Here is a 10,624-nt window from a genome sequence, read left to right as displayed (position 1 = left end):
TCCATTCCAACTGAAAGAATTCTCTCAACTATAAACCATTCTATAAGAAATTTATAACCCTGTGGGATCCTTTGCATGAGGTCATTTTGTTGGGCAGCCAGGCAGGTCTGCAAGACCATGCCACCTGTACATAGAATAGTTTGTATTGGAAGGGCCCTCCAAAGACCACAGAGTCACAGACCCATGCAGGCTGGCAAAGCCCCTCAGGAGCACCAAGTCCAACCTAGAACCCTGCTCTGCAAGAGTCACCTCAAACCACAGCCCCAAGCACCACACCCAAACCACCCTGAAACATATCCAGGGTTGGTGACTCCAGCACCTCCCTGGATAGCTCATTCCAGGCCCTGACCACTCTCTCCAGGAAAAACTCTTTCCTAATGTCCAATCTAAACCTCCCCAGCCTCAGCTTGAGGCCATTCCCCCTTCTTCTGTCTCCACTTGCCTGTGAGCAGAGCCCAGCAGCAGCCTCTACACAGTGTCCCTTCAGGTAGCTGTGAACAGCAATGAGGTCTCCCCTCAGCCTCTTCTGTTTCACATTAACCATCCCCAGCTCCCTCAGTCACTCCTCGTAACATTTATTCTCCAGGCCCTTTCCCAGCTTTGTTGCCCTCCTCTGGACCTGCTCCAGCAGCTCCACATCTCTCTTGTATTGCAGTGCCCAAAACTGAACACATCACTTGAGGTGTGGCCTCACCAAAGGTGAGTCCAAGGCGACAATCACCTCCCTGCTCCTGCTGGCCACAGCATTTTTAATCCAAGCCAGGCTGCCACTGGCCTTCTTGGCTGCCTGGGCACACTGCTGGCTCCTATTCAGCTCCTGTCTATTACAACCCCCAGGTCCCTTTCTGCCAGGCAGCTCTCCAGCCACTCTGCCCCAAGCCTGTAGCATTGCTTGGGGTTGTTGTGACTGAAGTGCAGGATCTGGCATTTGACCTTGTTGAAACTCTTCCCATTAATGCTGGCCCATTGATCCAGCCTGTTCAAGTCCCTCTGAAGAGCCTTCTCACCCTCATTCAAATCAGCACTGCCACCAAACTTGGTGTCATCTGCAAACTTACTGGTGATACTCTCTATGCCTGAATCAAGGTCATCAATAAAGGTGTTAAAAAGAAGTGGTCCCAACACAGATCCCTGAGGAACACCACTAGTGCCTGGCACCATCTGATTTTATTCTGCTTTCTTCTAGGGACTTCTTCCCTCTCAGCAGATTGCACCCTGGACTGCCAAACTGTTTCATAGAATGCAGGCAGGGACATTACTACACAGCTGGCAACTGCTTGGAGTGTGCAATGGGTTTCTTGTAAGTCTCCTTCCCTCCCTCCTGCTCAGCTCTTGGATTCTTGCAAGAAGAAAGTTAAACATGTGCCCCTGGACTGCTGAGGTGACACCTCGACTACTGGGTCATTGAGGGGCTGGAGCAGGTCCAGAGAAGGGCAACAAAGCTGAGGAATGGTCTAGAGAACAGGGCTGGGGAGGAGCAGCTGAGGGAGATGGGGGTGTGCAGTGTGGAGAAAAGGAGGCTGAGAGGATATTTAATTGCACTCTACAGCTCCCTAAAGGAGGTTGGAGCCAGGTGGGGCTTGATCTCTTCTCTGTGATCAGATAAAAGGAGGAGAGGAAATGGCCTAAAATTGTGGCAGGGGAGAGTTAGGTTGGAGATTAGGAACAATTTCTTTTGTGCAAGTGTGGTCATGGGTTGGCACAGGCAGCCCAGGGAGGTGGTGGAGTCCCCACCCCTGAAGGTGTTTAAGAAAATCTGTGGCCATGGCACTTTGGGACATGGTTTAGTGGCCATGGTGGTGTTGGTTTGCTGGTTGGACTGGATGACCAGACTTAGATCTGTCTTGTGATTCAGATCAAGAGGAAGGACACAAAGTGCACTGTCAGTCCCTTAAAAGGTGACTAACCAAGTGACCAGGAAAACCACCACCTTTGGCTCAAAACGCCATCCAGGACAACCTCTGAGCCTCTGTGAGGAGCCTGTTTGCATCCCTGCTGCTGTGCCTGACACACTGTTTGAACAGCTGATAAGGGGGATGTTCCCTTATCTACACAGCACCCATGGTGGTTTCCAAAGAACCAGAAGAATTTAATTTCATAACACTACTGTTACTGTTCCAGTTGCCCTGGTAGTCAAGCAGCTCCAAGGAAATGCCCGCTGGGAACAGACAATGGACTGACTGCTCAGGCAGACATCGCTGCCTGCCAGGTAACCTGAAGGACAGGGAACAAGAGCAAGCAGCTTACAATGATTTGAGCACTGCATCCACTTTGGAGGCCCCCAGCACAAGAAGGATCTCAAGCTGCTGGAGAGAGTCCAGAGAAGGCCATGAAGATTACCAGAGGGCTGCAGAACCTCCCCTATGGGGACAGGCTGGGAGAGTTGGGGCTGTTCAGCCTGGAGAAGAGAAGGCTCCAGGGAGACCTCAGAGCACCTTTCCAGTACCTGAAGGGGCTCCAGGAGAGCTGTGGAGGGACTTTTGACAAGAGCTGGGAGTGACAGGATGAGGGAGAATGGTTTTAAGCTGGGAGAGGGAAGATTGAGAGGGGATATGATGAGGAAATTGTTTAGAGTGAGGGTGGTGAGACACTGGCACAGGTTGCCCAGGGAGGCTGTGGATGTCCCTTCCCTGGAGGTGTTCAAGGCCAGATTGGATGAGGCCTTCAGCAACCTGTGCTGGTGGGAGGTGTCCCTGCCCATGGCAGGGGATTGGAACTGGATGAGCTTTGATGTTCCTTCCAACCCAAACCATTCTGTGATTCTATGATAGCAGAAAGCAGATGTTGGGAGCTCTCAGGAGTACACAGGACAGGAAGGATCCCTTCTTTCTGGCACTTGAGCATATCTGAAGCTGCTGTTACATGCTATTTGTGCAAAGGATGTTTGTGTACAGGTCTGATGCACTTTGTGGTCTCCCTGCAGGCTTGTCCCAGAGGCTGTCTGAGCCTAGAGAGTGGAGCTGGCTGCCGTGCCTGTCTAGCTGCCTACTTCTGTGACCCACACACTGGTGTGCAGAGGAGCAGTGGCCCTGATCAGTATGCACCAGAGAGAGAGATGGAGTGTCTGCTGTATCCAGAGAGCTACGTCTGCCCAGATGGAGCAAACAGGCAGGTACAGGTGTGCAGGATGTCCCATGAGAGCAGGACTGGGCTTTTGCATGACCTGGGACTCCCTGGGACACAGCTTTGGGCAACAAAACATTGAACATGTCCAGAGAAGAGCACCAAGGCTGATGAGGGGGCTGGAGCACAGCCCTCTGAGGAGAGGTGGAGGGAGCTGTGGGTGTTCATCCTGGAGAGAAAGAGGCATCTCAGGGCAGATGTCATAGCACTCTACAACTACCTGAAGGGGCACTGTAGCCAGATGGGGTTGGGCTCTGCTGCCAGGCACCCAGGGACAGAACAAGAGGACACAGCCTCAAGCTGTGCCAGAGTAGGTTCAGGCTGGATGTTAGGAAGAAATTCTCTACAGCAAGAGTGACTGGCATTGGAATGGGCTGCCCAGGGAGGTGGTGGAGTCACCATCCCTGGAGGTGTTTAAGAGGAGGCTGGATGGGGCACTTAATGCCATGGTTTAGTTGATTAGAAGGGTTAGGTGATAGGTTGGACTGGATGATCTTGCAGGTCTTTTCCAACCCGGTTAATTCTGTGACTCTGTGAACAATGGCCACCACACCTTCTGGTATTTTTACTCCTTAACATTGTTTGGTGAGTCAGCAGCTAAATCCAAGTCAGACTTCTCATGTGGCCTCATTTGAAGACACTGTGCCAGCCCTGCCTAGCAGGTAAGCACAAACATCTTCTGTAGTCATAGAACCACAGAACAGTTTGGGTTGGAAAAGCCTTCTAAGGGTATGGAGCCCAACCCCACCATGGCCATTAAACCATGTTCCAGAGTGCCATGGCCACAGGTTTCTTGAACACCTCCAGGGGTGGGAACATCACCACTTCCCTGGTGTAGAAATTGTGCCAAGGGAGGGTTAGGTTGGAGATAAGGAATTTTTTTTTTCCTGCAAGTGTGGTCAGGGATTGGCACAGACTGCCCAGGGAGGTGATGAAGTCCCCATCCCTGAAGACATTCAAAGTCAAACCTGATAGGGTCCTGAGCAACCTGATTGAGTTAGAGATGTCCTTGCTGACTGCAGGGGCATTGGACAAGATGACCTTAGAGGATCCCCAGTGTTGTTTTCATAGAATCAGTCAGGGCTGGAAGGGACCACAAGGATCAGCCAGTTCCAACCCCCCTGCCATGGGCAGGGACACCTCACACTAGATCAGGCTGTGCAGAGCCTCATCCAGCCTGGCCTTAAACACCTCCAGGGATGAGGCTTCCACCACCTCCCTGGGCAACCCCTGCCAGGCTCTCACTACCCTCATGATGAAGATTTTAACAAATCCTGATCATGTTGGGGTTCTATAAGACCCTGTTCTAACCTTCAAAGGCACATAACACACTAGTGGATGCTTGCCTTGGCAAGCATTTGGATGGCAGCCAGGAGTTCAGCCTGCAGGTACTCTAGAGAGCCACCAGCAGCAGTCAGTGCTGTCCCTTTCTCCTGGATTGCTGTTTGCTTTGTGCCGTTGAAAGGGCTGATGCAGGAGAGGAGCAACTTCTCCTGGGCAAGGTTTGTGTTTTCTTTTCATTGACATCTGTCAATCAGTGACTGGCAGTACCAGGAGCTCTCCTTTACTGAAGCCATTCTTGATCAGAGGTGTGCAAAATTACAGGAGGGCAAAACTTGGGTTTCCATCCTGAGGTGGGAGGGGGCTAATCTCCTTTAGGTGGTCAGCAGCAATAAGACAAAAAGCAACAAGTACAAACTTGAGGATAAACTTCTTTACAGTGAGGGTGACTGGAACTGTAGAGAACACTGGAACAGGCTGCTCAGAGAGGCTGTGGAGTCTCCTCTCGAGCCTTCCAAAATCTGCCTGGATGCATTGCTGTGTGAACTACTCTGGGTGATCCTGCTTTGGCAGGGGGGTTGGACCTGATGATCTCTGGAGGTCCTTTCCAATCTCTAATATTCTGTGACTCTGAGAGTTAAACATCTGAGGACATTTTGTCATGAAATGCACTTCCTTGATGCTATTTTTGTTTTCCTCATTGATCTCACCACCATTTCTTTAAGTCACAATGCAAGCATCTTTTGTTTAACACTGGGGGTTCGAGGGACGGTCACAGCTCAAGCTGGCTGCCACTCAAGCAGGCACCCGTGTGTTTGGACTGAGCACATCTCCAGGCTGCAAATCCCATTTGTTCAGAGTGCAAGCATGGAAAGAACTCAGCTTGTATGGAACCCCCAGGCTCTTTCACAGTTGAGGCTTAAGCATCATGATTATTAAACACACCTGCATCAGAGCATGCTTCAAGCCTGATGGGCTTGGTGATTTTTTTAAGGTGTCTCATTTCTTCTTTTAGCAGCTCAGAACACTCCAAACGGTTTTATTGCTTCCATGAGCCACTGAAGCACAGCAGCACTCAGCTAATCCAGTACCACCACCTTCTGGCTTTGCAGTAACTTCAGTGGTGGTATCAATGAGCCCTCTTTAGTGCTGGTATTATTGAACCCCCTCCATATTTTCTTAATGTAGATCATAGAATTGTTCTGGTTGGAAAAGACCTCCACAATCATCCAGTGCAACATCAACCTGACCCCACCATGGCCATTAAACCATGTCCCAGAGTGCCATGGCCACAGTTTCTTGAACACCTCCAGGGATGGGGACTCCACCACCTCTCTGGGCAGCCTGTGCCAATCCCTGACCACAGCAAACAAATTGTTCCTAAGATCCAACCTAACCCTCCACTGGCACAATTTCAGGCCATTTCCTCTCCTTCTATCACCTGATCCTAGGGAGAAGAGCCCAACCCATACCTCACTGCAGCCTCCTCTCAGGGAGCTGTAGAGAGCAATGAGGCCTCCTCTCAGCCTTCTCCAGACTGCACACTCCCAGATCCCTCAGCTGCTCCTCCCCAGCCCTGTTCTGCAGACCCTTCCCCAGCTTTGTTGCCCTTCTCTGTACCTGCTCCAGCCCCTCAGTGTCCTTCTTGGATGAAAGCAAAGGAATCCCCTTTAGAGGGACCCTCTGTTTTGTAAGCACGTCATGTTCCCTATAGGATCTTAATTATCTCCTCTCTCTTTAGAAATTGCATTGTGTTTGAAGTGTCCTGCTGGCTACTTCTGTACTGCTGGAGCAAGCTATCCTGTCACATGCCAGTCAGGTACACACAACCCTCTCCAAGGATAGGATGCAGAGCCTGACTGCAGAGCCTGCCCTGCAGGGAAAGCTTATACCTGGATTAACCCAGCCTGATGCACACGGTTTGCCAGGGTAAGCCTTAGCTCTTTGCTCTGCTTTCCTTTATGACTGTGCTAGCAGTAACAGCAAGTGCTGCCCAGTCTCTGCCAGTGCTGCCAGTAACAGCCGATGCCTCCCAGTGACCCCAGTCCCTGACGGTGCTCCCCGTAATTCCCAAAGCCTGGGCTCTTAGTGGAGCTGTTGGACAGCAGTAACCTTTGTCTCTCTTTTCTTGCAGTGCCCCCAGAAAGGACTTGGAGTGGCAGAGGTTCCGAGAGCTGGAAGCAGCCCATGGTTTAATGCATGAGAGCAAGAGGCAGCAGAGAGTCGTGGCTGACAGTGATAAGTGCAGGGCCTGCAGGGTGATGTCAGGGTAGTAGATGTTGGGGGGCATGCGAGAGGGTGGGAGCTGCAGCCCTGTGCGGCAGCTCTGCTAGAAGAGAAAAGCAGCTGGGGCTCAGCCGTGTGCCAAAGGTGCCAAAGTTCGGCAGAAGGATGTCCCGGGCTTGGGTGGAGAAGAAGGAGCAGAGCCGGTCAGCTGTCCTTGTCTCTGTCTTTGCTTGCCTGATGCCATAGGGGGAGTGTGGGCTGTGGTGATGCAGCAGAGTGAGGGGTTGGGGCAGCCTCCCTTGCAAGGGTGCTTGCAGCCCTGCACGTTTGAAGGGCCTGAGAATTCTTGGAGGGGATTAAAACACACTGCAGACTGCGTTAGTGGGAGGTGCTCCAGGAGAAGAAGAGCTGTGTTTTTCCTCTAGCTCCTGCAGAACGGCCTTAATTCCGGTGTCAGCAGCTCCCCCTGTGTCTCCTCTGCTGTCTCTAAATCCCTCCAGAGTAGATCAAGGAAGTCCTGAGTAGCCCCAGCTGGAGTTTAGAGCTGTCCCTATAAACTGAGTGTGTAGGAGTGGCAGAGCGTGGACTGTGCCTTGCGTGCGGTGTGCTGTTGGCAAAGGCAATAGGCAGAGCGGCGCTGGGCTGAAGGCGCTGCCCCCGGCCGGGCGCAGAGGCGCTCTCGGTTGTGTTTGCTGCCCCCCTGTGTTTGCTCGTGGGTACTGCAGTTGTGCAGCGGCTGCGGCGTGGCGCCGGTGCTCAGTGCTGCCACCGTGTGTTTGCTTCTCCACACTGCAGTTCCTCAGCCGGGGGGCGGTCCCCCGTTTTCCTGCCTCGTCTCTAAAGGCCGTGCACGATTGAAGTGGCTGAAAGCTGAGGGGAGGGGAGGAGAGGAGGGGAAGGTGAGAGGTGGGAGGGAGAGCTGAGAACTGGTTTGGATTTGTAAGTATTGGAGTGAGGAGTTAAAAGCGGCAGGCGGGGGGACGGGCCGGCGCTCGGGGGGCGGGCCGGCGCTCGGGGGGCGGGCCGGCGCTCGGGGGGCGGGCCGGCGCTCGGGGGGCGGGCCGGCGCTCGGGGGGCGGGCCGGCGCTCGGGGGGCGGGCCGGCGCTCGGGGGGCGGGCCGGCGCTCGGGGGGCGGGCCGGCGCTCGGGGGGCGGGCCGGCGCTCGGGGGGCGGGCCGGCGCTCGGGGGGCGGGCCGGCGCTCGGGGGGCGGGCCGGCGCTCGGGGGGCGGGCCGGCGCTCGGGGGGCGGGCCGGCGCTCGGGGGGCGGGCCGGCGCTCGGGGGGCGGGCCGGCGCTCGGGGGGCGGGCCGGCGCTCGGGGGGCGGGCCGCTAGGGCTCCGCAGTCGGACGCATGCGGCAGTGGGGGCGGGGCGGAGCATCGCGGGCGGAGCCGCAGGGAGCGGCAGTGGCGCTGAGCACGCTGCAGCGGAATGGCGGCGAGCACAGAGCGGCAGGCAAGCAGGCCGGCAGTCAGGGCGTTTCGGGCCAGAGGGAAGCCTCCCACGTTCCCTGGCAGAGCTGCGTTCTTTTTCTCTCGCAGCAGAGGAGTTTGGGCAGGTGAGTTGCTCGGCAGCGGCGCCGCATCTGAGACACGTTTTAGCGCAGCTGCCGTAAGTAGCCTTTGCGGCGCTGTCTGCACGTGTGCGGGGGTCTGGAGGCATCTGTAGGTACCCTTAGGGGCCTGGAGGGCTCTCTGGAAGTTTGTGGAGCTCTCTGGGTGTCTGTGGAGGTGGTTAGGGGTCTGTAGAGGTGTCTGTGGTGCTGTAGGTGTCTCAAAAGGCTGTGAAGGTCTTGAGGTGCCTTGCAAAGGTCTCGAGGTGTCTGTAGAGGTCTGTAGGGGTCTGCAGGGTTCTCTGGCAGTCTGTAGAGGTCTGGGGGGGTCTCTAGGGGCCTCTTAAAGACATGCAGGGGTCTGCAGGGCTCTATGGAAAGGTCGGGAGGGGTCCCTAGAGGTCTCTAGGAGGCTGGAGGGGTGTGCAAGTGTCTGTAGCATTCAGCAGGTGTGTGGAGGTTTCTGTTCTGGGCCCGCAGGTGCCTGCAGGCATCTTGTAAAGGTCTGCAGGGGTCTGTGGAGCTCTGTCAGGCATCTGTTAAGTGTCTGCAGGAATCCATTAAAGGTCTGGAGGGGGCTGCAGGGCTCTGCAGAGGAGGCTGTGGGTGTGTGTAGAGATCTTAGGGGTGTGAAGAGTTTGCAGGGGTCTGTAAGGGTCTGCAGAGCCCTTGGAAAGGTCTGAAGTTGTCTGTAGGAGTCTGGAGATGTCTCTAGGGCTCTGCAGGGCTCTGCTGCTGCGGGAGGAGTGGGCTCGCGGAGCCACGCCCCCTCCCTGGCGTTTCTTGCCTGGCTCTGGTTGCTGCCTCTTTATTTGCATAGCCACAGCCCCTGTCCCCTTGCTGTCTAGTCCCCGCCCCTTTCTTTCTGAGCCACGCTCCCTTCCCTGTTCTGTGTCTGGTCCCCGCCCCTTTTCCTTAGCCATGCCCCCCAGTGCAATGCCTATTTCCTGCTCCCTCCATAGCCACGCCCTCTCCCCATGCTGTGTCTAGTCCCCGCCCATCCATAGCCACGCCCTCTCCCCATGCTGTGTCTAGGCCCCGCCCCACAGCAACTAATGAAATGGTGACAGATTTGGAGCTTCCTTTGGAGGAGGAGCTCAGGAGGTGGCTGCTGATTGGTGGATTGTGATGGGCGTGGTTTGCCGCTTGTTCTGCCTCCCTCATTTGCATACATTTCCATATCAGGCTCTGCCTTTAAGTACCTTGGAGATGTGTTGGGGGTTGGGGAGGGGTTACCAGGAGGGTCAGCAGCTGATTGGTGGATCCTGTGGGGGCTGTGGGCACGGTCACCCCTGTGCCCCGCCCCCTCATTTGCATAAATGAAGGCAGGGTCCACCTGGCGGAGTTTGGTGCTTTATTGGGGGGGGGGGAACTGGTTAGGACGGGGAGGGTCAGCAGCTGATTGGTGCGTCCTCTGGCATGGGCGGGGCCTGCCCCTGCCCCGCCCCTCCGAAGCGCTCGATGGTCTCCAGCACAGCCCCAGCAGCTCCAGGAGGGAGGAGACCTCCCCCCGCAGGCCTCCAGCCCCCCGGGAGACCCAGAGCCTGCGGGGGGAGGGCTCAAGGACCCCCAGACCCTCCCAGGGACCCCCAGACCCTCTCCGGGACCTCCCAGGGACCCCCAGACCCTCCTAGGAACCTCTCAGACCCACCCAGGGACCCCCAGACCCTCCTAGGGACCACCCAGGGACCCCCAGACCTGCCCACTGGCCTCCCAGAGACCCCCACTCACCTCCTTGTATGCCCCCACTAATCCCCCAGCCCCTCCCCGTCCCCGCCCAGCGCCCCCCAGTGCACACTCAGGCCCTCAGCTTGTCCCCGCAGCACTGCAGCCTGGCCTGGGGGCGCTGCTGAGGCCTCCCCCCGGGCCGGGCTGGGGGCTGCAGGCCTGGGCCCAGCGCCCTCAGTGCCACCTGTGCCAGGCCAGCAGGCAGCGGCAGCAGCACCTCCCTGGCAGGGCAGGTCAAGGAGCCTCGGGGGAGGGACCCCAGCACCCCCCAGCGTCTCCCCAGTCCCCTCCCACTGCTCCCAGTCCCGCCCAGGCACCCCTGGGACTCTCTACGGCACCCACAGACACTTCCCCTCCCCCCCAGCAACCTCTGACCCTCATCAAAACCTCATCCGGGGACCCCCATGACATCCTCAGACCCTCCCTCTGCTCCACTGCCCCCTCCCCCCAGCCACCTCGGACCCTTCCCAAGGCGCCCCAAACCCCCCCAACCACGGGGCCGCCTACAACACCCCCAGACCCTCCCCCTACCTCCTTCAGCCACTTCGTCCCCCCCCCAAATCCCCCTGCGACCCCCCCAAGCGCCCCTGGCAACCACTGACTCATCCCCAGACCCTCCCCCCACTGTTCGCCCCCCCCCAGCCACCTCATCCCCCCCCCGGGACTCCTCAAACCCCCCTGGGGCCCCCCCGAAGCCCCTCTGGGACTCTCCAA

The 10,624-nt window shown here is 56.7% G+C and overlaps 1 long non-coding RNA gene across 1 annotated transcript; it reads left to right on the top strand.

Annotated features, from left to right (window-relative positions):
* Window positions 1-2,020: 2,020 nt before the first annotated feature.
* On the top strand, window positions 2,021-7,597 carry LOC135191179 (uncharacterized). The gene is made up of 4 exons (XR_010308744.1): window positions 2,021-2,209; window positions 2,924-3,112; window positions 6,146-6,333; window positions 6,539-7,597. It is a non-coding gene; the product is annotated as an uncharacterized LOC135191179 (long non-coding RNA).
* Window positions 7,598-10,624: the final 3,027 nt, after the last annotated feature.

The sequence above is a fragment of the Pogoniulus pusillus genome, chromosome 38 (genome assembly GCF_015220805.1).
Source record: "Pogoniulus pusillus isolate bPogPus1 chromosome 38, bPogPus1.pri, whole genome shotgun sequence".
Classification (NCBI taxonomy): Eukaryota; Metazoa; Chordata; class Aves; order Piciformes; family Lybiidae; genus Pogoniulus; species Pogoniulus pusillus.
Note: the sequence above shows the minus strand (reverse complement) of the source record. Positions and strands in the feature narration are given on the sequence as shown.